Source organism: Lepisma saccharinum, chromosome 30 (genome assembly GCF_977018435.1).
Source record: "Lepisma saccharinum chromosome 30, izLepSacc3.1, whole genome shotgun sequence".
Lineage (NCBI taxonomy): Eukaryota > Metazoa > Arthropoda > Insecta > Zygentoma > Lepismatidae > Lepisma > Lepisma saccharinum.
This window is the reverse complement of record NC_139258.1, coordinates 20,048,286-20,076,057: the sequence shown is the minus strand read 5'-3', so window position 1 is coordinate 20,076,057 and position 27,772 is coordinate 20,048,286. Positions and strand designations below refer to the sequence as shown.

Below are 27,772 nucleotides of genomic sequence, written 5' to 3'. Positions count from 1 at the left end.
CTGACCCAAGGACCAATATGAAATAAGGAAACCGGTCCGGAAACGCACTATTAAAATGTAATAAGCCAAAACTAGTTGGGGCTTTATATGACAGTGGAATAAGATAACTGAAAGATGCGGCTTATAGATTGAATACGGACCTTACAGTTCAGTGTATCGTGGAACTCTACGACGAAAACGTTACCGTAATGGTTTAAAATGGCGGCCCCAGTGTCGCAAGAAGCTCCGTTGTATCCGCTCTGGAGTAGTTCTGACGATATAGCAAGAATTTTTCCCAACAAGTGTTCCTCGATCAAACGGTTGACGATTGCTCTGGAGTCGTTCTGACGATATAGCAAGAATTTTTGAGAACAAGTCTTCCTCACTCAAACGGTTGACGATTGCTCTGGAGTCGTTCTGACGATATAGCAAGAATTTTTGCCAACAAGTCTTCCTCACTCAAACGGTTGACGATTGCTGAGCCGAGGGGTACCCCTTTGATCTCCTCTTGGCAAGAGTCCTTGCTGCCTGTGATATCGTCAGAATGACTCCAGGAATGTTAGAGGAGATGCGACAAAGCTTCTTACGACGCTGTCGTGCCTGCATCAACGCTGGGGGCCGCCATTTTGAACCATTACTGTAACGTAATAAGCTTTTGATAGCGTACTTGGGAGTTACTTCTGTGTAAGGTAAAAGTCAAGTTACTTCCATACACCTTTCATCACACCGTGATGGCATACGGCGGAATGTGGAGATAGGGCCCACACATTCACAATGTATGGAGGTGATGTGATCATCACCACGTTCCGGCCGCATTTACCTCCCCCTTCTCCCCAGGAGAATTTATCAAAGACTGAGTGAACATGAGAATTTATCAGGTGTGTTTCTGGTGAAATTACATCTTTAATCACCCACCCCGAGAATCAAACCCGGGTCTCCAACGTGGCAGTGAAACTCCCTACAGACCGAGCACCGTGGCTTAAAGCACTCTCTGGATCATGACAAAATCATTACTGTTAAGCTGTTTGTACACTATCAAATGACTCACGAACAAGTCGCTGATTTGAACGCTTAAAAGAAAATGACGTCATAGAACCACGTCATTTCTCTCATTGGATGCAAGGTTATGCCCAATAATATCTATTTAGGAACGATTCTAAATAAAGCAATCGAAGCCTGACTGTCGACTATGCTATTAAAATCGATTATCGAAAGAAGCATCTTGGTACAGAATGCAATTTTGTCCTATGCTGTGGTGACGACAAAGCAACTTGCGAGAAAGGTGGAGCGGTTGAACATTCTCTTGTGTATTTATTTAATCGCATTATATACAAAAAAGAATGATGTATATTTCTACAGCAGTGCGTAACATGATGATAAAATACATTCAACAACCAATCGTAAAACATAATATTTTGTATTGATATTAAATTGTAGTTTAGATAAACATAATTAAAAAACTATCTGTATATGTGTGGAAATGTGATTTTTATAAAATTACTTTGCTGAGCTTTGATAACATTTAGATTATAAATACACAGAAAGTACATCAACATTACACTTCTTTCTAACATGCTCAACATCTTCCTTTGGAAAGCAAAATTACTATCTTGTCATAGCTAATCGCTAGTCTATTTATTTCTTTTCGTGCAGTATGTTTCGTTCTATAACGTGCTTATATGTTAAATATTAAACACACTATCCAGTAGGCTATTTATTGAATCGTGCCAAGAAGCTTATTCTGCATTTCAGTCGCCATCATCTTCTCATGACGTCACTCATGTTGACAGAACATATAATTGTTTTATCACTGTAAAGCCCATATGTTACACCGTACACACTGCCACGTTTTGGTCAAATATGAACTTGTCTAATTCTTTGATTCTGTACATGTGCAATTTCAGACCATTCAAGATTTCCTGTTCAACGACTTTCAATTGTCGATTTTAAGTGTTCAACGACTTGGTCTAGATTCATTTGATAGTGTACAAATAGCTCTACTAGCGTGAACCAGCTTTAACCATTAGGATTGCTACATGAGCACACGCCGACGTCACGCTCAGAGGAGCTTGCAAACAATTGAATGCCAACTCTATACCGCGTTTGTTACAACCTGTCCCCTTTCCCGCGCTAGGGAGCGCTCGACAGTTTCGGTGCCAATGAGAAACGAGGAAAAAATCGTCTGCTGGGCAGCGAGGAGCGAATGGAAGCCAGAAGAGAGGCGCTTACGTAGACGATGTTCCGACGTTGCGTATTTTAATTGGCTGCCTGGCTTTGACTTTCCCCAGCACCGAGAAAAGCCACGGAGCAACTAGCGCGGGAACCGGGACAGGTTGTAACAAACACGGTATAAGGGTAGCAGTGACAGACTCTTCGCAGCGACGGTTTCCTCAGAGATAAACAATGGCATTTCGCACGGCGGTTGGAGTCTCTTCCCTGGGGAAAAGGCCCGGCAAGCTGGCAGTACTGTGTTGACAGAGAAACATGTTTGACTTTAATGAGAATGCCGCGTTAACTCATCGACAAATGTACACTTCCTGCTGTGGATTGTAAGTTTACTCAACCTACGAGCCAGCTTGTTCCACTTTCCCTTTCCTGATCGCTGTTCGGAACCTTTTATTTCTCGGTAATATCCACGATCCATTTTCCCCATTTCTTTTCACTCTCAAATTCCCTTCTCTTCTCTCTTCGTTTCCCATTTTCTCTCAAACCGATCCTTCTGTCTTCTTCTCTCTCTTCTCTCTTTCTTTATTCTCCACTCCAAATCCCTTCACTTCCCTCTTTCTTTCCTTTTCTCTCACACCGATCTTTCTGTCTTCTTCTTTCATTCTTTATTCTCCACTCCAAATCCCTTCTCTTCTCTCTTTCTTTCCTTTTCTCTCACACTGATCTTTCTGTCTTCTTCTTTCATTATTTATTCTCCACTCCAAATCCCTTCTCTTCTCTCTTTCTTTCCCCTTTTCTCTCGCACCGATCTTTCTGTCTTCTTATCTCTCTCATTATTCTCCACTCCAAATCCCTTCTCTTCTCTCTTTCTTTCCCCTTTTCTCTCGCACCGATCTTTCTGTCTTCTTATCTCTCTCTTTATTCTCCACTCCAAATCCCTTCTCTTCTCTCTTTCTTTCCCCTTTTCTCTAGCACCGATCTTTCTGTCTTCTTATCTCTCTCTTTATTCTCCACTCCAAATCCCTTCTCTTCTCTCTTTCTTTCCCCTTTTCTCTCGCACCGATCTTTCTGTCTTCTTCTCTCTTTCTTTATTCTCCACTCCAAATCCCTTCTCTCTTTCCCATTTTCTCTCACACCGATCTTTCTGTCTTCTCTCTCTTTTATCTTTCCGCTTCTCTCTCCCTTTTATATTCTCCCTCTCCAATCTCTATTTCATCTCCCTCTCCACAATTCTCTTCCTTTCCCCATCTCTCTCACACCGATCTTTTCTTCTTCTCACTCTTTGCAATTTCCAGCTTTTATCTCTTTCTTCTCTCACTCACACCAATCTTACTTTGTTTTCCCTCTCTGTAATTCCCTTCTCTCTCTCCTTTTCTCTTCCACACATCTCTCACAAATAGTTCTGAGTCTTCAAAATAATCTGTAATAAAGTAGCAACCTAGCCTACAATAAAACTTCGGAAGGAGTTTCGACAGAATGCTCATAGATGATACATCGTCATATTATATTATAACAGCACTATTTGACACAATTCCTCATACACAGGGTGATTCAAAAGTCCGGTCCCATAGGACAACTCCGTTATTAGCGCACAGACCGAAAAATGAAAAGAAATGAAAGTTATTTTGAACACAATAAATAAATATTTTCTACATTTTAGCATCTAAAATCCGCACCCTACTAATAATATATACACCCCAGTTCAAAACAAGATAATCTATGTTATACATTCGTTGAGAAGGGGGGAGGGGAGAGGAACTCATAAAAAGAAAGAGGAAAAATGCACCCGTTCTGCACTGGAAAGAGGCAGATAGGTAAACACTCTTCAGTGTTGAAAGAAAAGTTTGGATTAAAGTTGATTTACATAACGGATGAATATTTTTATATACATTTAGAACAAAAACATCAGATTACTCATCATGGAAAAGATAACAAAGGAAAGCGTACATATTTTTCAATCTTCAAATGATCATAAGAGGAAACCATACACATTATTCAGTCTTCCAAAGATCATAGGAGGAAAACGTATACATTATTCAGCCTTCTAAACATCATAAGAAGAAAACGTACGCATTATTCAACCTTCTAAACATCATAAGAGGAAAACGTACACATTATTCAGCCTTTTAAAGATCATAAGAGGAAAACGTACACATTATTCAGCCTTCTAAAGATCATAAGAGGAAAACGTACACATTATTCAGCCTTCTAAAGAACAGAAGAGGAAAACGTACACATTATTCAACCTTCAAACGTTAAAAAATGGAGAGCATACACATTATTCAGTCTACAAAACCAAACTGAAGAAGAGCATACACAAATGGAGCTCCACGTTCCATCACTCATTAAACTGTAATTTGAGCCAAGTTACAGACAGACAAATGGACCTGTCTGATAGAAATGAGCGAAATAAGCGATTTGTTTACAGCTCCTTGGGGAGGAAACTTTAAACCACCATAACACCTCTCGGTTGTCTTCGCCTTACGAGAATCTCCTTTCGATTAATCATTATCGACGTAAAAATAACGACGCCACGGGATGAAGGGAACAGCGGTTGTGGATTTCAGCTGCGGCCTGGACTGGGGTCGCGGTAGACCCCCCGCGGGGGAGAAGCGTCACCCCGACAGCAGCGTCGTTTCCGCGATATCTCAACCGGACTGGGCTACGGGTCGAAAGGGTTAATCCACTACGCTTTACCAGTTTCAGCAATACTGAAACCACAGAAGGATCACAGACATCTTGCTTCTCGCTGACACGCAGTAGCTGTCCTAGTTAAGAGTGCGTGAGGATCTAATTACTTTACTGCTGTCAGTGTTGCCACGCTTTGAACAGTATTTTCACTTTCCAAGTACAAATTTCCCCCCTCTCATACAATTTTCCTTCCCTTCAGCTTAGCAAAAGTTTTGTTCGTCAAAGCTAGTTTTCAACCCCACTTTGTGCAAAAATAGCCTAATCGGGACTGAACCTACAGTTTAAAGAGAACCGAGCCACTTGGCAGTGCGCCTTTAAGGTGGATCGAACCCGGGACTACTTGATTACAATGCATTACCACTGCGCCATTGAGGAAGTCCGTTTTAGCAAAAAGCGGAATCCTCTATGACGTTTGTCATCAGTTATTACTACTACTATTACTATTAGTTACCGATAACCCACAGAAATAATCACTTCACAAAGATATTAGGATTAACTGAATGGATAAAAAATAAAATTATTGATATCAAATTGTACACGTTGCAAAAAGAATGCAAGATATGAACATTTTCGTGACAGGAACTACCATTAAATTTACATTAATTGTATCGTTATAATAACTTTGAGAAATATAGAATGGGGAGATACTGATTATTGACCGACCAAATTAAAATCATTACTTCTATTATTGTGGAAATAATTTACGCTAAGAAAGAATATGCATTTCATACTTTCAATATCGAGCCGATATTATCAATATTAATTAGTATGTTTACGGTTTAGTTGACGTATTACATTTTCCATGTGTATAAGCTATGAGCTTCAACTCTCAGTACATGTATTTTCTTCCTGTGCTCTTTGAAATTGTTAGAGCATCTAAGGGTCTAATAAACATAATTGAATGATTACGAGATTAATATGCTTTTACAAGAACTAGGAGAAGATTTCTGAGGACTGCTAATTACACCACCCACTACATTAAAACATTGAATTTTATACATTTTGTGAAGGAAACGTTTACGAGGGATTTTGAAAATAGAACATAAGTAATCAAAGTTTACAATTTTCGTGTAAAGTGTCTTGCGAAGATAGAAGATCGATTAAATGCTTACTATTCTATATGCATTTATAGTTCAAAATTGGGGGAAATGTATTATAGAAATCCAATACTTTGACATTATCTAAACAGAGCCATCTACTAAGCAAATGTTGGAACTACACATTTTATTGTGAAATTAAGGCAATTAATATATTGCTATTTTCTGAAAAAAACTAGACGTGATAGGTAAGAAAGGTTCATGAAAAAGCATGCTGAAATTATTCAGAGACAACAGGTCTCTGTGAGCCATCCAAACCCACGCAGGCCTGTGTTATTGTTGTACATGAAAGTGATTTAATCATTGATTTAATTAAAATCACATGATTTAATTCTAACCACAAAGGGTGCCCCCCCCAAATCATATCATTCGCGCCCTTAAACCACATCGTAACCCCACAAAATATTTAATTACGACAGCGTGTCTACCGAAAGTTACTTTTTCCTTCGCTTTACTGAACATTATAATTGATCTGCCCCTCCTCCCTAAACAAGGGTGCCATCACTCAAGATCACCCCTAAAATCGTTCATCATAATCAAGAATATCGCGTGGATCCCACTTTAAACTGTAGCTTCAGTCCCGATTATCCTTCGAGTGCATAAAGTGGACTTAAAACACCAAATCAATAAATCAATCAATCGAGAATATTGCTTGTCTTGTAATGCAGCCTTAGTATAAAAACTTCATATTCATCTCATTAAAGCACCAAACACACGTCGTAGCAACAAAGTATTGCGAGGGAAACGAGCAAGAAATTTTTTACATCCATTTCTTTGCAGGCTTTGAAGAATATTAAGTTAATGGGGTGTCAATACTTTCTTAAGGTCCCGAGATATTTAGTCTTTTCCTTTTCCAGCTTTTCCTTTGGCACATTCGAGGTCCAAAACTTGTAGATACTATATCGCTAAATACAGTCTCCAAATTTAATGTTCGAACTCTCTCTCCACTACAGAAATCCCTTAACAATCTAAGATTTAACACTTTATCAAGAGCTTTCTATCTCTCCCTTTAAATTTCATACTCAATCCTACCACCAAAATTTCCATGCCAATTTTAGACTTACTGTTAATATTGAAGAGTGGATATTGCCTCGTCCAAAGAATTGATTCTCAGTCTCCACACCAGAATTTCCGCAACAGCCTAAGGCAATAGTAATACACAAGAATTGGATACCCCTTCAATTTAATGCTCAATCCCCCTCTAACTAAAGTACTCGCCATAATCTAAGACCTATGACTGGATACTGCCCCTCCAAAGTTTAATTCAGAATCCCCCTCAGAACCCACGTGTCAATTAAGGCCTAATATGTACGACTTCGATATCCCCCCCACCCTTTCGACAATGCCCTAAACACTTTCATTTCTTCATCTAATGGATTAAATATGGTGCATTTAAGGTGTAAAATTTTTACATATATTTTGGTAAAGATACAAATGTTGAATTTTATATTATTTGAAGGAAAAAATCCCCCCAAAAATCTCTATGGCGCAACCTGCGCCATAAAACCCCTTGTGGGCACCCCTGCTAACCACCTTAATTGTAAGGCTATAATAAACCTTATTTCTTTACTGAGAACTTGAACAATTTGAGTCACAGTCAGTGGCGGCGATTAGGGGGGGCAGTTGCCCCTCCACTTCTTGCCACTTTTGCCCCCTCACTATGCTAAACCTTATATTCAAAGGGAAATATACTGTCTTGCCCCCCCCCCCCCCGGTTTTGGAACCCAATCGCCGCCACTGGCACAGTTATGCTACATCACACAGGAATCATGGCTAAAAAGAACTGTAATTGTAGAGTAGCAAGCACAGCTTTACATGTGATCGTGAAATCAAACATTTGCCCAACACAACACCACTTGGCTACTGAGGCAGCCACTGTTGAAATGAAGCATAGAGGAGACCGGGGTTCGTTGTAAGAAAATTGATATTTTATTCTTTTGTTTAACATTTTCTATATTTTCACAATTTTTTCGTCTTAAATGCAAGTGTATACATTTAGCTATTACCATGATCCTTTATATTTGTTCAAGGTAGAGCATATGGACAGTATTTGCGAAGGAGAAGTGTTTTGTCACAATATGACCCGGTGTTGGGCTGGTTGCGGAGAAGCCGGCGAAAGTTGTGACAGTATCTAGCATCACTGGGCAGTAATCGCCAACTGATTTTCTAATTATTAATCAAGTGATATCTAACACCAGGTGGTGTAGGTCTGGTCAATATAAATATGTAATAATCGTTAACAACATAATAACACAATGATATATAGAATTGTGAACTTCAACATGCTTTATTTATCATCATCCGAGTCACAATTTTGAAGGATATAAACAGGTTTTCCCTCAGAACAAGCATCATACACTCACTGTTTACACTAAAGTCACTGGACTCTCGTCTCTCGAGATTTAGAATTGGAAAATGGTTCTGTACACACAAGTCAGAAACAATCATCACCATTATCTGACCTTTCAGTACTTTTCCGTTTTCACATAAATATCTGTAATTTGACAGCTGTCACAACCCACTCCTTACTTTTGTCACAACTAGCCCCATATGCACTTTTTAACTTCTAACCCTTCAATCTCAACTTCAAGTTTAAATTTACTTGAATCAAAACCTCTCACATACTGACTATAAATATTATAATTCTTAGTATTACTGCTGTTTGAGTGCAACTGTAGAGAAGAAATAATACAGCGTGTAACAAAAGTCAGGGAACACTTTAAGAAAACATATTGTAGCCAAACGAGTAGCGTTACAAAGTGACAAAGTTCATCATTTCAAAGAGTAAAGTTGTAAGTTTTTTTCTCATTGCAGATGTTACGTGTAGTTCCATATATCGTCGCTAGGTGGTGTCATAATCAAGATGGCGCTTTATGGAACTGAGAAGTCTCTGCGTGCTAGAATTTGACAAGACAAAGAGTGCAACGGATGTCCAACGAAAATTTAGGATGAAGTACGGGAAAGCAGCACCAACCAGGAAGGCAATCTACAATTGGCATGTAAAGTTTGTTGAAACTGGGTGTTTGTGTGTCAAGAAGAGAAGTGGTCGGACAGGTGTGAGTGAAAATGACATTGAGCGAGTGAGAGAAGCCTTCGCAAGGAGTCCGAGAAAATCTATACCCAGAGCTTCACGTGAGTTGGAAATGTCAACAATGACTGTGTGGCGTGTTTTGCGTAAAACATTAAACATGAAACCGTACAGACTACAGTTAGTGCAAAAGTTATATCCTAAAGACAAAGACCAACTCCAGAAAGCGCCATCTTGATTTTGACACCACCTAGCGACGATATATGGAACTACACGTAACACCTGCAATGAGAAAAAACTTACAACTTTACTCTTTGAAATGATGTACTTTGTTACTTTGTAATGCTATTCGTTTGGCTACAATAATTTTTTTAAAGTGTTCCTGGACTTTTGTTACACGCTGGAATTTACCACAGAAATTAGGTAAAAAACCCACAAAGAGAAAACACCCATTTAACTCTTCTCTGGGGAGAAGCGCACAACTGGCAAAGAAACATAAGAAATGTGCGTGGTAATGAACCACCACTGTCAACAAACGAATATCACTAGTAGTTTCCACAGAACAGTGCTTGTTACAACCAGCTCCCGTCCCAACCAACCCCGGTGTATTCGTATAAGTGAAAATATAGTGCTCAAACTAAGAAAAAAGTAGTTGAAGAAAATAAACAGTATCAACTTCAAAATCAAACAAAGTAAATAATACATCACGATTCTTCTTCTGAAAACAATAAAAAGCAGCGAACGCTCTTTGCCCTATAAAAAAAACAACAGAAATTGCAGATTTGTTCCAACACTTTTCCAGACCCTTTAAAACAAGATTAAAAACTTTTCGTCGTAAAATATAAATCTTTCACGTTGCAGTTGACACTTCGGAAGGGCGACGTGTCAGAAGTTTCATAAGATCCTGGAGCAGTGCGCCCGGACTAAAATTTACGATTCAAGCACGGAAAAACGATTATCTGGAAACAAAAGACACAGAGTGTACGCCATTGTCAGACAACAATGAAAAATTAAACAGCAGAAAGAAAGCGGGATTGCAAGAAAAATCAATTTATTGTTTCCATTCGAGAAAGTTGAGTTTAATCTTAGTTCAACGGCAATGGGGCAATTTCCGAGATCTACAAAAGAATAGAATTATACGTGCATTTTCCTTTCTGAGTGTCTTCCCCAGGGGGTAGATGAAAGCAAAGAGTGGCGCTGTGGAGAGGAAGGCAGGGATTGCATCCGATGGGAAGCGAATAAGATAACACAAGAAATGGAGAGTTAGAAAAGGAAAAGAGAAGGTATTGGAATGGATTGAAAGGAGAATTTACACTATTCCTTCTCTTTTGTCTTCGAGACAAATACACTTATTCTTCCGTTGGATCAGAAAGTTGGAGGACAGAGCAAATAGCAAACATGAGAAAGCAATAAACTTGTAGGTTCTTTTCGATTACACACTCTTTGCTTCTTCTGTACACATTTGTTAAGCCTCCACTTTAAGATAGTAATCCGTAAAGCGACATTGCGTCCTTTTTGTCCTGAGAACGCTGTTGATAAAGCTGTATGTAGTGAAGTGTTATTTGAACATATTTCTGTGTTTGAATTTTTGTTTTACGTCCACTTGATGCACATATAGGTTAATCGGGACTGGCCCTACAACACGTTGACTGCCATGAGACCCAAAAGTGGGTCTCAAGTATCGTCATTCATGAAGCCGTGATACCCACTCGTGTGTCTCACCTCGGCAGTTGCTTCAGGCCGCGATACCCCTATGTGGGTTACACTTGTCATTTCCTAACATGATCAAAGATATTGTTTTGGCTCCAGAATGTTACACTATACTCGTAGCCTGGCCCTAGATAGCAACAGGCGATTACAACAATGGCGTACAAATGGCCGTAACATTGTAGTAATAAACCTAATGTTCTGTGATTATTTATGATGGCTTTATTTTGTTGATTTTCAATACAACAATCGATGCGTTTTTTAATCCATTGTTGTTTGACATTTGTTGTATTTCAGGCAGTGATGTGCCGTAGACTATAAGTCTACGTCTACATGCGTTGTCTACACGTAATCTACGCGTAGATTACATTGGGTTGTAGTTTACATAGACTACGTAGACAATCTAAAGTGCATTAGAATTAATTTTCAAGGGTTTCATGAAAGGAAAGTGACATTTTCAACTGTATTGGTTCCTAACGATATGAAAAGAATCCTATTTACAACAAAATTTCTCTTCTCTTCTATTATCAACTATGGAGGAAGATAAAAAGTATGCAAAAAACAACAACAGATGGCAGTCGTGAGGCAAGAGTGGTCTTTTTCCCATAAAACACTAGAATATTTCCTATATTAGGTTTCTTCCTAGGTGAGAAATTGTTCGAATTTGGAAGATAGAGTATGACAAGTTCTCTTCACACATCAGCAACTGATAAGCAGTATAATTTTCTTTTAATTCCACGTCGCCCTTTGCTAAGTTATCACCTTTCGCCATGTTGTTTACATAGATTACGTAATCTACGTGTATAAAATAGTCTACGTGTAGAATGTAGACTATCGTTGTTTACGCGTAGACGCACATCACTGATTTCAGGCAAGAATTAAACAAAGAAGGAGAAAAATAAAGGAAGAAGAAGAAATTAAGACTATATTCAGTGCGATTGAACGTGTAGATTGCATTTCGTGCAATATTTTATGGAAGAAGCACTTCTGTTGTATGTTCTGTTGACGATGTTCTCGTTGGACTCGGAATGAAGTCCTCTTTCCGATTCTACAATACAAAATGGGGTTCCCATTTAAAATATCACAGTTGCCCCCGCCCCACCCACAGGGGGCGGGGGTTGGGAATCAAGTGTGATATCATTGAATAGCTTTCTTTCACTTATTAAACACGTATTTTTTCGTTTTCCGGAATCTGCCTGTGATCGTAGACCCCTTGACTTGCAAATTCCGAATCTGCAATCGCTTTTACTCTAGCTAAATTAGGGGCAGAGATACGTCCCTTATAAAAAATTTCGGGTTTTATAAAATTTTCACTTTTTTTCCCGAAAATTTAAAATCGCCATATCTTCGTTGCTAATTGAGCTAGGAGGATGGTTGATAGCTCGTTGGACTCGGAATGAAGTCCTCTTTCCGATTCTACAATACAAAATGGTGTTCCCATTTAAAATGTCACAGTTGCCCTCGCCCCACCCACAGGAGGCGGGGGTGGGGAATCAAGTGTGATATCATTGAATAGCTTTCTTTCGCTTATTCAACACGTATTTTTTCGTTTTCCGATTCGATGTGTATTTCTCACGATATGTGACCGTTCAGGGACTTTTGGACCACCCGGTATATAGAGGAAAGTCACCAAAAGCGACATTCCATTTTGTGTTTTACTCTTAACTCGGAGTAGGAGGAATTTTCCGAAGTGGAATACATAAATGTATACATCAATTCTATGCCCAAGTATAAGCTGTATAACAATGTCTATTACAACTACATCTTGTATCGTAAAATAGTTTTTGTCACAAAAGGTTCAATTATGCCATCTGAGGAAATGGGTTCCTAAACCGACATACCTGTTTGAATAAGGACTTAAATTACAAAGCAACACAAACAAATATACCGATTAATATTTTAATGCCTTATATTAGAGAATTAGCTGATTGCCCAGCGTTGCCCGGGTATTTATTTATCTCAATCTTCTATTAGACAGGAAAATAATGAATTCTAACTATAGTGTAAAATGAACTTGGAATTGAACGGCATTGGGAGTGTCACTATTTATCTTAGCGACACCGAAAACTATGGATTCCACACTAATATCGGTCATTTTTCGATTATTTTTACATGTCACCCCCTCCTATCCTCACCCCTAGGGATGTTATACCCCACAGTATTTCTTTCCAGGTTGCAAGTGATACGTGTACCAAGTTTGGTTGAAATCGCTCCAGGCCTTCGAGAGTTATGCCTGAACAAACACACACATACACACATTAGAAGATAAAGCAATTCATTTAATCAACATGACACAACTGTAAATTCTTTGGACTATTTAGCCCTTAATGGCAAGTCATTTACAGACAACACAGACGTATGGGTCATGTTCTGCATCTGCATATTGAACACGAGCCCAAAAATAGCATATGATACGTATTATTTATCCATTCACCACTGCCATCTTCAGAATAAAGTCCTTCACCAAAATACATTCAGCATCTAAGTAGGCTTATCATATATTTTTGGGTCCAACCCAGGACATATTGGCGATCAACTCGTTACTGCTAAATTTTAGTTGTTTTTTTTACAAAAAATAAATTGAAATTACTTAAAAGCCTTAATATTTTATTGGAACATTAAACTATAAATTGCACAAGAAAAAATATTAACATTATTATCTAAAATCAATCAATTAACACTGATCGGCATGAAAATCCTCCCACGAGGATTACAGGGTGTACCTTATAGATTTCGAGTCGCTGATTACGAATATCGCATTGAAAAAGTTCCAGCACGTAAGGTTTTTTTAGGGGGCATTTTCCAAAATATTTACCGAAAAATTGTATTTTTTAATGAAATTGTATTTTTTTATGCTTGGAATGCATAATTGTGTATTTTTACCTCAATCCAAGAATTGTTACTATATCCTAGGAACATTCTTTCACCTGCCCCCACAACCCCCCCCCCCCGAAATAGAAAAAAATTCCAAATACACCCCACTCACTCAAAAAAAAACCAGTGAATTCTGCCACAACACACATATTTTGAGAATTCCAGATAAATGTCAAAACAAAAATGTGAATAATATTGCATTTTAACATTACTGCTGGAAGAAATATTTTCACGATGTCCCATGAGCCATAAGTGACTGGCTCTAAAATGAATGGTATCTTACAGTTTTTAACTATGTGTGACAGCCTTATTTGTGTACATTGGAGTTCAACGTTTTATTTTCGTTACACTCTTCCTACACTGTCACCTCGGCTTCCTTCAAGGTAAAAGGATTCGTAATCAACTTGTAGTCATTCGTTGGCACCCCCTTGTCTAGACGACAAACAGGATGTGGCTGGAAAAAGGTGCCAAGACATCCACCTCGTTGTCCCATGAAGCAGATATTTTACTTCCGAGGTGATCGTGGTGTAAGAGAGTCGCGTTACTCTGTGTCTGTTTATATCGTTAAGGAAAAATATTTCTGCGTGAAATATTGACATTTGTGTTAAACCAAAATACCACGAACTTGCAGAAACTCGGTAGATTCATTCTGCTACATATGTGGGGAAGTGGTCTTCAAGGGGCAAAGTAGGGCATTGTCACCGTTCCCAAAGACAGCGTACCACCTGTACTTTGGGTGTAAAGTCGGCGACCAGGATCGCGATTGGGCTCCCAAACAAAGTTGTAACTCGTGTGTGCGTACTCTAAAAGGATGGTTAAAAGGTACACATAAATCGATACCATTCGCCGTACCTATGGTTTGGCGCGAGCCCCGGGATCATGTTGCAGACTGTTACTTCTGCCTGACCAATATTACAGGTTTCTGAAAAGGCACTAAGCATAAAATACAGTATCCTGACTTGGATTCCGCGAGGAGACCTGTCCCACATGATGTTGTTCTGCCTGTACCCGTACCACCAGACTCATACACATTGAGCAGTGTTTCATCCGACGAAGAACCTGCGACTTGTCAGGATGTTGCACAATCTTCGAGTACGCATTCAGATCCCCACTACGCCCTAGTGTCTGACACTAAGGAACCACATGTGATAAGTCAGGAAGAACTGAATGATCTGATCAGAGACTTAAACCTTCCGAAGACCAAGGCCCTGTTGCTTGCATCACGACTTCAACAATGGAATATACTTGACCGAGATATGAATATATCGCTGTACAGAAAAAGAGAGGTGAGCCTAATTTTACAAAGGATGGTGATTTGGTGTATTGCAGTGACATTCCGTCGCTTATGGAACAACTGAAATTTGACTACATCACTGAAGAATATAGACTGTTCGTAGATTCGTCGCGGACTAGCCTGAAGGCAGAGTTACTACACAATTGCAATCAATATCCTGCCTACCCTGTTGCTCATGCTGTGCATATGAAAGAAACATACGAGAACATGCGGAACCTACTACAGAAATTAAATTACGAACAGTTTAAGTGGTGTGTATGTTCTGACCTTAAGGTTATTGCCATCCTCACCGGTTTGCAAGGAGGTTACACCAAACACTGCTGTTTCTTGTGTCATTGGGACAGTCGAGCCAAAGAGCAGTATACCATCACAAAATGACCACCAAGGAACCAACTAGTCCCAGGAGAGATGAAGGTGGCTAATGAACCTCTTGTGGATCCGGAGAAAGTATTCTTACCACCTCTCCATATAAAATTAGGTCTAATGAAGGTATTTGTCAAGGCCCTGAAGCGGGATGGTGAAGCATTTACTCATATCAGAAAACTGTTCCCAAGACTTAGCGAGACCAAGGTGAAAAAAGGTGTTTATACAGGGCCTCAAATCAGAGACGTTTTGAAGGATCCTACATTTCTTTCTAAGCTGAGTGATGTAGAACGTGAGGCTAGGGAGGCCTTTCGAGACGTGTGGAGTAATTTTTTCGGGAATAATAAGTCACCTAATTACAAAGACATTGTGGGCAGGTTAATTACTTCATTTCGTACCATGGGGTGTAATATGTCCCTCAAGTTACATTTCCTGCGTTGTCACTTGGACTTCTTCCCTCAACAGTACAGCTTGGGTGAGATCTCCGATGAACACGGTGAAAGGTTTCATCAACAAATAGCTACCATGGAGAGGCGCTACAGTGGGAAATGGAGTGTGAATATGTTGGCCGACTTCTTTTGGAATGCGACATGCGAGACACCCTGTACAAATTACAAGAGGAGCAGGAACACCAATTGACATGCAAATGTTGAACTTTTACTCTTTATGTAGTTGTATCTACTTGTTTTATATTGAAATTCTGATGATAGCATGCAATTTTATATGGGGGGAGAATAGCACCTTTGCGTGGTTATTGAAACCCACCCCCACCCCTCCCTCAAAATTGGTACGTCTTGGAGAAAAACGGGTTGCGGATTCGAGCTCGGGAGCTCGACTTCTATAAGAATCACCTAATTTGGTTCATGGGAGCGACAAAAAGTTTAATTTTGCCGAACAGTGTAATTTAAAATGTTTAATTGAATAATACATTTTCTGATGTTTAGGAAACCTCTCTGTTCTAGGTAGCATTATCTGTTGGTTGACTGAGTTGAACTTTTCACTAGACATGACTTTTTTCAGAAATGGCTTGTTTGTCTTAAATTCTGGTCGTGAATATTCAATACCGGTAGCTATTTTCATGTTCATATTCTCAAAACCCCGGACATTTTGCAATCCCGGACATCACCCCGGACAGCACTAAAAACCAGGACTGTCCGGGCTTATCCCGGACGTATGGTAAGCCTACAACTAAGGTGTCTTCATCTTGCCCAACGGTTTAGGGATACCAATTACAAATGCCACATCTTTACAACTAAAAGAAATACATGTTCGGAATCGTTATTCTATCTAGCTGATAAATCTGTAAAATTTTACTCATCCTTCCAGTATGAATAATATAGTGTTATGCACAAACAAAAGTATTGACATCATCAAAAAAAAAAGTCTCTCCCTACACACAGAGGGAGTTTCACTGGCCGCACAGTATCTTGGAAGCCTAAAGAATAGAGTTACCCTGCTACAGCAAAGTGACAGTACTTCTCGGCTGTGAAATGGGGTGTGTCGGTTTAGGAGCCCTATGTCAGTTTTGGTGACTTTCCTCTCTCTCTCTCTCTCTCTCTCTCTCTCTCTCTCTCTCTCTCTCTCTCTCTCTATATATATATATATATATATATATTACTTACATAATGCTTACTTGCTATCATTTTCAACTTGCCCCGAAATATTTTTCACTATGATCCACTGACGTACGCACCTCTCCAAAATTTTGAGAAAAAATCAACATTTTCAAATAAAAGCAGTGAAGAACTCTGGAAAAACCATAGTTGTAAATGTAACCCCCCTGTTAGATGGCCCCCAATTGCCATTTTTGAGAATGGAAAGCTCTAAATATAGGAGCAATCTTATTGTGAATACCGCCCACTAGAAACCAGCTGTCCATCTTTACAATTCCAGCCCCTCCCGAAAAATAATTCTGCGTACGCGAGAGCTGTGATCCATTTCCGAAAAATAAAATCCTCAATGTTGTCAAATGAAAAATAAATTTCAAAAATTGTCAATTTTGATAGCATACAAATTGTTTTCTTTCTAGGATTTCAGTCGGGTTATAAATCTATATATATAAAAATGGATTGTAGGTTAGGCACACGCAGGAGATTTACTATGTACAAATTTTTAGCGAAAAAATGCAGGCTCGACGAGGACTCGAACCCGTGTCTCTGGCATCCCAGGCCATTGCTCTAACCACTGAACTACCGAGCCGGCAGATACGATTCCACGCAGGTAAAACAGCGATAGCGAAAAATCAGGCGAGGCCAGGTCGGCTCGGTAGCTCAGTGGTTAGAGCAGGGAATGTTCTGTGGAATTTTTCCAAACTGGTTTTGAGGGCTGGTTAAAACGCTGGCACAAATCCATCGAACGTGATGGGAACTGTGTGGAAGGGTAACTCTGAGTAGAGGATACTACAGGCAAACTATATGTATGTTCATTGTTTCAATCTTTTAATTATTAAACAAATTATACCTCAACAGGCAAAACTTTTTGATACCTCCTCGTATAAAAGGTAAATTAAGCAACGAACACTGGTAAATTAAGCTTACATACTAATAACGAACAATTGTTGATAAAATTCATACAAGGAGCAGAGTCGGTTGGCGGTTCGTGATTGGCCATAATTACAATATCGAGCGGTTCAATTTAACGGTTCTGGTGTACTGTCTACGGGATGTTCCCGAGCTTCCATGCGTTTCGTTGTTACCAACGAGCCATAGAGCATGTCGGAGATGTCGACGTGATGTTGCCAACCATAAAATCACAGGACCGCCGCTCGCAGCCAAAATAAACATCTATTAGGGCGACTTTACAACGCGAAAATAAAAACTAAGAGTCAACTGACCTTTCTTCGCGAAAAATATCCTTGAGGTGGGCGTTTCGCTAACTTCCAATGCACAAAGGACCCTGGAAGAAAATTAAGAACAAATATTAATCACAGCGCTTTGAGTTCTATAACCTCACAACCTTAGAAATACGCATGCAGCTTTGCCCTAAAATTAATTCTAAAAATTAAAATACGAGGGTTGTCCAGAAAGTAACTCACGTTTTGGAATAAAAAGACAAGTGAAAGTAGACATGTTTTTTATTATAGGGCATTTTGAAGCGACACTCTTACACTACTTTTCGACATAGTCGCCGTACAAGTATAGGCACTTGTCATAGCGAGGAACAAGCTTACCAAGTCCATTGTCATAAAATGTTGGCGCCTGTGACTCGTACGTACAATCTAACAAATATTGTTCAAATTACAAATTGTGTCTTTTATTTAGCATTTGTCAAAATAATTTAAAATCATTACTTTGCTTTACAACTTATTGTTGACCATATAAATATTAATTGATTAAATTGTTATTTTAAGTCCACTTTATGCACAGTGAGGCTAATCGGGACTGGACTTACAGTTTAAAGTGGGATCCGAGCCACTATGTGTCTCCACCGGGAATCGAACCCGGGACCCCTTGATTACAAGGCGAAGACGCTACCACTGCGCCAACCATATAAAGAGGTAAAATATAAATGGAATATATTTTGGGTGAATGAAAAACAACCTCTCTGTCTTTGACTGTCCAGAGATGTTCATTTGTTTGTTACTGTTTGCTTCACACGCATAATATGTCTCCTGTTGATATTAGAGTTGACGAGCTCTATCTCTGCGGGTGACCTTGACTAATTCGCGCAGATACATGTCCGTAGATGCTACGTACTCGCCGTTGAGTGGTCGACAGCTCTTACAAAGTTAGAGGAGAATGACACCCATTGGTTAAGGCAGCCGTTAGCTCCTCCCTTTGCTACTGCGCAGCCAGTCGTCGTCAAGGTTCACCCGCAAAGATACAACTCGTCCATTCTAATTTAAGTTTCGTTGTACAGGGTGGTCACGAATTAAGGTGGCACCTTTTGATCATTTACGTTTAACAATGAGAACATATTTATAATATTGGCAACTTCTTTATTTTCTGAAGATAGTGGCTTGACACCACAATGACAATTTTATGTTTTCCACATAATTATCAATTTAAGTCCCATTCAAATCAATGCAAGCTTGAAGACGTAATTGGCTTTTACGTTCTATCTGTTTGTGGCTTACCAGATTTTTCAGGTCTGAAACACTTCCGGTTGCATCAAATAACTTGTTCATTCTTGAGATAATGTCACTTTTAAGGGCTAGAGGTCCACATTCCTGCAGCATTCGTCGCTGAACTTCAGCTACATGTTATTGATGATGAAAAATACACGTTCACATTTGACACGCTGCTCAATACTTAGGCGACTTGCTGCCATTGTAAACAACATTCACTTCTTCCGCTGTGTCAGCTAAATTTTTCATATGTGTAAAGAAAGATAAAAAGCAAACAGAAATACTAGCTCAATTAATACAGAAGTTACAGAGTGACAAAAGGTGCTCCCTCAATTCGCGACCAGCCGGTATTACAGGTATATTGAGTTAATATACCGGGTGTCCCACAAGTCTTTCCCTGATTACAAACTTTATTCATATCCTCTGTATGCAATGTAGAGATGTGAAAGTGGTGCCAAAATGTTGGAAAACTAACTAAGTTTATTTGTTGCAGGTTTCAGTAATGTGGCTGTAGTGTAGCAGTGTCAGTGCCAAGGAATCCGGAATTAATGCTCTTGACATTGGGTGGCATCTTTCCATACAATGTTTCTTGGACTTGACAGAATTTGGGAATGAAGATAAATTCCATTTTTTAAATACCAACTTAATAATGGCAGATATTCTAAACGAAAGAATTCTGTACATTTGAAAGTTCCTCTGCACTGTTATTGGTGACCGGGTCTCGTGATACCAGAGGACATGCTGAGCTTTTTCCTGATTTGTGAACATTTCCGGTTTTCTGGGCACTGACACTGCTACACTACAGCCACGTTACTCAAACCTGCAACAAATAAACTTGGTTAGTTCTCCAACATTTTGGCACCACTTTCACATCTCTACCTTGCATATAGCGGATATGAATAAAGTTTGTAATCAGGGAAGGACTTCTGGGACACCCGGTACATTATTATGTTAGAGCCTCCCCGATGGCGCAGTGGTAGCGTCGTCGCCTTGTAATCAAGGGGTCCCGGGTTCGATACCCGGAGGAGGCACATTGTGGTTCGGATCCCACTTTAAACTGTAGGTCCAGTCCCGATTAGCTTTACTGTGCATAAAGTGGACTTAAAACACGAACTCAACTCAACATTATTATATTCACCATTACGCTGGGTAGTTCATTTTAGAGAGATATTTTGTTTTAGTCCACTTTATAGTCTAGTCCTGACTGAACCTACATTTGAAAGTGGGATTCGATTTCTTCGGCAAGCGGTGTACTTCCAGCCGGTACGCGCTCACGCTTTCCAGCGGCACAATAACCAATTGAAGGCCATATAGTTTATCAAGACTCAATGTATTCAAGTTTAATTAATGTTGCTTCAAACCTACTTATGGTAGTTTTGGGATCATCCCATACATCACACAAATGTCCAAAAAACATCCATCGGTAGTTCTGGATATGCAATGATTGTTTCAATTACACGATAAAATATGAATAAATATCTATGTTCATTATCTAATTTCCGAAACACGTCGTGCTTAAATCCATTATTGGACATGCAGTTTTGGACGAGCTACGTATTGGATATCCAGAATTGGATGAGTACAAGTACAAGATCTACAGTCTGTCCCAACTATCTCTGAAGCAGGCGAACGAAAACAAGTCTCTGTACAAGTAGTGACGCTAGACGGCTCCACCAATGAACGCGCGAGAGGAAGGGGATTGCATAGAGGGGAAGCTACAGCAGCGTGTATTGCTTCGCTTCCCCCACTCGATTGCTCCCCATTCTATTCCGCTATGCGCCGCCTAGCTCCAGAGATTGCTGGGACAGGGTGTAGCTCTGTATTGGATATCCAGAATTGAACGAGTTTTAGATATCCAGTTCTGGATATTCCATGGACGCCCAATGGATATCCAGAATTAGATATGCCTAACTGTATATCCATAATATCCATGGATATGATCTGGACATTGTGGATATCCAATGGATATCCCTTGGGGATTTGTGGGACAGAAGGGACATTAATCAGCTAAGTTGATAAGCCAATCGTGTCCATTGCCACAGTGCCAACTATCAGTATCTCAGAACGAGAAGAGCCATAAACATGAACTTTGATGCAGTGGTAGGCCTATAAAATGGTAGTTCAACACATGGTAAATTAACTTGATGTGGCCCGTGAGAGACAACAAGTGATGTAGGTAACAGTTCGTTATATCGGAGACACATTTCTTCATTTTTACAGAAAAAAACTACTTACGGAAATGGGTTTCTGTAGCATTTTGAAAGTTCGTGGAGGTATTTTCTCAAGGTAGAATGCTGCACAACAAGAAATAACCACTTTGGATATAATAAACTTGCATTTTGTGCAAAACGACAACATTATGCCGTTGTTTCCATTATGTACCTGGAGATGGCGCGAGCGTCGAAAGTCACGCAGTCTCGCCAGTGTTTCCAAACGTGCCTTTTTTTTACGAGGATTTTTTTAACTAGGCTTACCTAACCTAACCCAACTTTGCCGGAAATGGTCCGTGGGGCTATCGTGAATGGTTTTTGGGGCTATCCGTCAATGGTTCGTGGGGCTATCGTGAATGGTTTTTGGGGCTATCGTGAATATTTTTGGGGCTAACGTGAATGGTTTTTGGGACTATCGTGAATGGTTTTTGGGGCTATCGTGAATATTTTTGGGGCTATCGTGAATGGTTTTTGGGACTATCGTAAATGGTTTTTGGGGCTATCGTGAATGGTTTTTGGGACTATCGTGAATGGTTTTTGGGGCTATCGTGAATGGGTTTTGAGGGCTATCCGTCAATGGTTCGTGGGGCTACCGTGAATAATTTTTGGGGCTATCCATCAATGGTTTGTGCGGCTATCGTGAATGTTTTTTTGGGGCTATCCGTCAATGGTTTGTGATGACATAATGAACACGAAAATAGGTATTTTTCGGTTAAGAAGGTTGAAACACTGCATACCCACTCCAAATCGACAAAACACAAGCACGACGCGCGATGATCCACAGCTGTGCGCGCCATATTGTATGTTCCGCAACGGAAGAAAGAAACCAAATGAATTACTCGTAATGTGAAAAATCGATGTTATTTTCGTGTAAAAAGCATAATGACACCTTCAACTATGTTCCGCAATACACAATTCGTAAGTACGAACCATGAGAAACACAAAATATCCGATTGTAATGTGTCTCTGATATAACGAACTGTTACCCTGATCTAAAGTAACATGCAGATATCTCTAAAATCTGAAGATTTGATAGTTTCTAGAAATGAAGACCCACAAAATGCTAATTCAAAGCGACTGTTGCGCCAGCTTACGTGACTTTAAGAAAGCATAGTGAGATTCTGTGTAAGGGGAGGAGCTAGAGAAGAGACAGCAACACAGATTGAGAAACAAGCTTAAGACCATTAGCAAAGGAAGGAGCGGAATTATTCTGCTGAAATTTACAGACACCGCAAGATTGTTTCGGGTGGGTAGATCTTAGGCAGAGACGATCTGTCAGAAATGTCCACCGTCTGCAATCAGGACAATGCAAGAGGCTAATTTGATTACGGTCCAGACTTAATTGGATGCTGCGAGCACTAATTCTCATCTCGCGTTGCCGTTTCTCCACCTCCGCAAAGACGAGAAGATTCCAGGGGCGTCCCAAACACAAACTAGTTCTTGTTTTTGTCTTGCTCGATGACAAATGAGTCTGTATCCGCGATGATTACGTGGCGTCAATTTCTGGGATATCGGATTTCTGTGCTTCCACCACAGACGTACCCCCTCTCATGGGAGAGAAAGTACAAAGGAAGGTTTACGTTACCACGAAACACGATACCCTAAATAGCTTCGTTGTTTGAGGATCAACTGTTTTTAGACAAACTTTTCCTGTTCGAGAAAACCCTAGAGAGCTTCGACGTGAAATACGACTGTTGTTTTCGGCTTTTCCAGCCTCTTTAACAACAGGCTTCGAGAGCAATGTAGAGTGTTTTGTGTGGCCATTTGCCGCTGATGGACCAAAGTGTAATTTAACCCGTATCGAATAGTTTTGAGGGGTAATGCGTAATGATGCAAGAGAAGCAATGCACTGGCATAATAGGTCTGCTCTTCAAATGTTGCCCTCATAGACTTATTGCTGTAGGATGAGGCTATTATTTGCGAGAAGGTATATGGTACAGCTCACCGCTCACGAGAAGATCCCCAAACGAGGGGTGACGGGGAGCGGGTGTGAAGATTTGCAGATTTTAGGGGTAGCAGAAAGCCTTCCGCTACGGCTTTTCGAAGTGCGTGGGAGTTGCTTTGCGTCAATCACGCAGAGCGTGTGTACGCAGCAACAGTTTGCTACTTTTCTTTCAGTGGCCAGAATACTTTTGTATTGCTTATCCTGTGCATCATTTAGACTGTATTTCAAAGAATTTTAAAAAGAATATACGGCAACGACTTTAGGGTTGCCAGATGACAAACTTTAAAAAAGAAGGCATTTTTAGATTGCAAAGTGTTGTTAACTTTAGACGAAGACACACGTTTTGTGCTTACTGGTGTTTTGGTGGGCTTATAGATCACACACCCCTGTAAAATGATTTTACACCTTTTCCGTATAACTAATAATAAGCCTCATTGTAGGCAAATGTCTGAATATTCTAATATTTATTCACTATGCTCCTCGTATTATACGGTTGTGAAGCTTGGTCTCTTACTTTAAAAGAATAACATAAATTGACATTCTGCCTCGGAGTTTTTTCTTCCAGGCCTAAAGTCAGGAAACCGTTTCTGCAAGACGTCACTAAAAACACATTTGCATTTTGGCATGGTTCAGATCGCTGATCGATAGAACTTCACTTCTCCACTGCCACGTAACAACTAAGAGTGCGGCAGTTAAAAAAATACTGTTTATTTCTGAATTCTGTCATGAAACTCAAATCAAATTAAGCTCCGCCTAATTGCATATTCTTACCTATTGTCAGAAACTTGCTGCTCACCAAGAGCCGGGGTAGATGTCACAAATGCTTTCAAATCAAAACCTCACGCGGCGCGGCGGTGACAACAGAAGAGACGCAAAGGTCCAACAATTTTTCTTTGTTGCAAGAAAAGTTTATTTTCTTTGCGCTTGCAACTGAGAGAGTTATATTTCTTTACTTTGAAATTGAAAATTGAAAAAATATTAACAATTGTTTACAAATAACATTTTGTTACTAATCTTAAAGTTAAGCAGTTGTCTACACCCCAAATAATCGGTTATTTCCAAATTTTCCTAAAAACCCGCCCGGAGCATTTTTAGTAACCGAAAAACAGGATTTGTCCGGGTAAAAGAGAACTTCTGGTAACCCTAAACGACTTGCGTCGCTGCACCGGTAATACAGCGAGCCCACATGTGTTTTTCACTCAGGGTGCACACCCACGACCCTAATAGTGTAGTCGCCATTCCGCTACGTCACTTCACTTCCGTCAGGGATCTTCTCCTGAGCGGTCAGCTGTACTTACACCTGTTCACATGATTGATATCATTCCTTCATCTTACACTTTCATAGCTAGGGTGTTCGGGGAAAAAACACTTAAGTCAAAAAATGAAATTTTACATCAGGAAGTTATTAATGTTAATTCTGCTAATAGGAAACATTACAGACATCATATACACGTTGGATCATGACTGTTTACAATCTTTACATATGTACAATGTAAAATCATACTTGTAATATTTTCTTTAATTCAGTGTGACTTAAATGAAACCAGCAGAAAATTGCAATTTGTCACATTTCATTTTCCCGAACATCTGCTTATTGCATCATTTCATTCTGTATGTTTTATTTAAATTTTAATTATTGGAACGATATATTTGTACATCAAATGTTCATTTTGTCGTAACGTAATATAGATTTCGAGATTGACAATCTTCTCTTCCTATCCCTCTATACGTTCTTTCTCTCTCTTCTTTTTCCTTTGATCTTCTCCTTTATTCCATTTTTTCTCTTTGATCACGTTCTTTATTTACCTCTCCCTTTTATCCTTTTCTTTATTTCCTTCTTTCTATATTTCTCTTTCTCTCTTTTTCGATTTTTTTTATTCCATTCTATCTTCTGCTTCTCTCCTCTTTTTATGAGATTTTTATTTCCTTCTATTTCTCTCTTATCTTCTTTTTCCTCTATCCACTATTTTTCTCTATTCCCTTCGTCTCAAACTTATATTTATTTCTCTTCTCTTTCCCTCTTTTTATCATATTCTATATTTTCTCTTCTCTCTATCTTCTCTCTTTTTCTACCCTTTCTCTCCTTTACGGTTTATTCATTTTATCCCTTTCTTTTCCCTTCTGTCTTTGTCTTCTCTTTTTCTCCCTCCTTTCTATCACATTATTTATCCCCTTCCGTCTTTATCTTCTCTTCTTCCAATATTTATCTACTTTTTCGCTTTTGTGTTTGTCTTCCTCTTTTTCCTTTCGTCCTGTATTCCTATTCTCCTTATTAATCTTTTCCCGTTGTGTCTGTTGTTCTCTTTTTCTCGCCCGCATTCATTCTTCTTTTTCTTTCTCGTTTGAAAATTTCTCATGCAAGCTATTCATATCGGCAATCGTTAAAACTATATTAAAAGAGCGTGGTGGCAACATCCCTGTTAAGTTGCTGAAATTGTGCGAAATATAGATACACTAAGTATTTAATTCCCTTTGTAAGTTGCGAAGCGGGCCATCAAAGGCCAGCATAGCATTCCCGCAGTGCGGAAGGCTTCTTCCTATAGCAGCCTGTTGTTTATGGCCTCACGGAAGAGTTACGGGGCAAGGAAGATTTTACAGGTTCTTTTACGGTGCAATGTAATCTGCGCCCTTCAACCCTTAAATAAATCTGTCCCTAAAAAAACAACGGAACTCCCAAAAAAGGTGTAAAAACGTAATTCCGTCCTTGATCATGTCAACCTCAGGGCTCCATCAGCTTCGATACGTGGATTTATTGAGACCGCTAAAAGGGTCAAACGAAATTTCCCAAACCGGAGGTGAGTGTGCTTCGAAATGTACATGACCAGGTAAAAGGTAAGGTGTGTGTTTGATTGTTGATTTCACTTCGCTTTTTGGTTAATCGCGAAGACGACGATGAGTGATGATATGATGAAACTGATGAAGGGACAGTCACAAAGAACACCCATACCGCGATTCGAACCCAGGACCTTTGGCGTCGCAGCGCGCTGTGCTAACCACTCCACCACGGCGGTCGGCTCCGTGCTCACTGCACCGATCCATGAACGAACATAGGAGGATGCTGGAATAGGGCTTAACGTATTCACGATATCGGCCAATTTTGTTTGAGGTCATGTGATCAGCATCACGTTCCGATGGCCTTTACTTATTTACAAAATAAGTATTCGAGTTGAGCGCTGCAATGTTCGTCAACAGGTGGTACCACCTAACAAGTTTGAAGTTGCTGACAGGATCACTGATTCAAGAAATAGTGGGCCTCCCTGATGGCGCAGTGGTAGCGTCGTTGCCTTGTAATCAAAGGGTCCCGATTAGCTTTACTGTGCATAAAGTGGACTTAAAACACCAATTCAATCAATCAAGAAATAGTGGAGAGAAAATAAATCATGTAAACCGAGCGAAGACAGAAAAAGGAAATAAAAAAGTACAAAATGAAGAAATGCTGTAAAGCGCGAAGAAAAAGAAAAAGCATAGAATAAAGAAATGCTTCAAAACAATCGAATAAAGAAATGATGTAAACACAGAATAAAGAAAAGCAAGTGAGGAATGAAAATACATAAAAAGCAGGAGGGGAAAGGAAAGTAGAGAAAATGAACGCTGTAAAGCAGTCGGAGAAATAATCCTATAAAGTAAATGCCTCGAAGCATACGAAGAAAGGAAAAGTAGAAATGCTACAAGAAGTGGAAAAAAAAAATTGAACGAAGAAATTTTGTAAAGCGAGTGGCGAAAGAAAAACATAAATAAATCATGCAAACAATGAAAAAAATATATGTATGAAATAAAGAAATGCTGTAAAGCCAGCGAAGAAAAAACCAGGGAATATAGAAATGCAATAAAAAAGCGGAGAAAGAAAATAACAAAGACATGCTATAAAACAAGCGGAGGAAAAAAAAACTATCATAATGAAGGAAGGCTGCAAAGTAAGCTAAGAAAGATAATGCAGATCAGTGTTCGGAAAGTTACTTTAAAAATGGTAATAAGTTAGAGTTACTTGCTTAAAAAAGTAACAGTTACAGTTACTCGTTTTAAAAAGTAACTCAGTTACATATACTTCAAAAGTAACTGTAAGTTACTTCTACAGTTACTTTCTGCTGAAAATTTTCTTGCAACCAAATTACACAAATCGATCATTAATTGTAATAACATATTTTTGAAGACTAGCATATCATTTACTTATGCTACTGGTACATAATATAAGTCTTCGTATATTTATATTTCTTACAAAATAAAGTGCTTTGCGCGACGCCATGAAGGCGTATAGGGGATGTGGAGTTAGGGCCCCTCACTTTTTTGATCATGGTCGAAGGTAGGGATGATGTGATCAACACCACGTCCCTGGCATCAATTACCCCCTTCCA

At 39.4% G+C, this 27,772-nt stretch overlaps 1 protein-coding gene across 2 annotated transcripts in view; it reads right to left on the bottom strand.

Moving 5' to 3' along the window:
* Positions 1–27,772, bottom strand: part of LOC145981994 (putative G-protein coupled receptor 139) — an 826,163-nt gene that overhangs the window by 73,879 nt on the left and 724,512 nt on the right. For both annotated transcript variants that reach the window (XM_083115523.1, XM_083115524.1), the window contains one exon: positions 18,033–18,094. The gene's annotated coding sequence lies outside the window, so the exon portion shown is untranslated. The remainder of the gene's footprint in view (positions 1–18,032; positions 18,095–27,772) is intronic.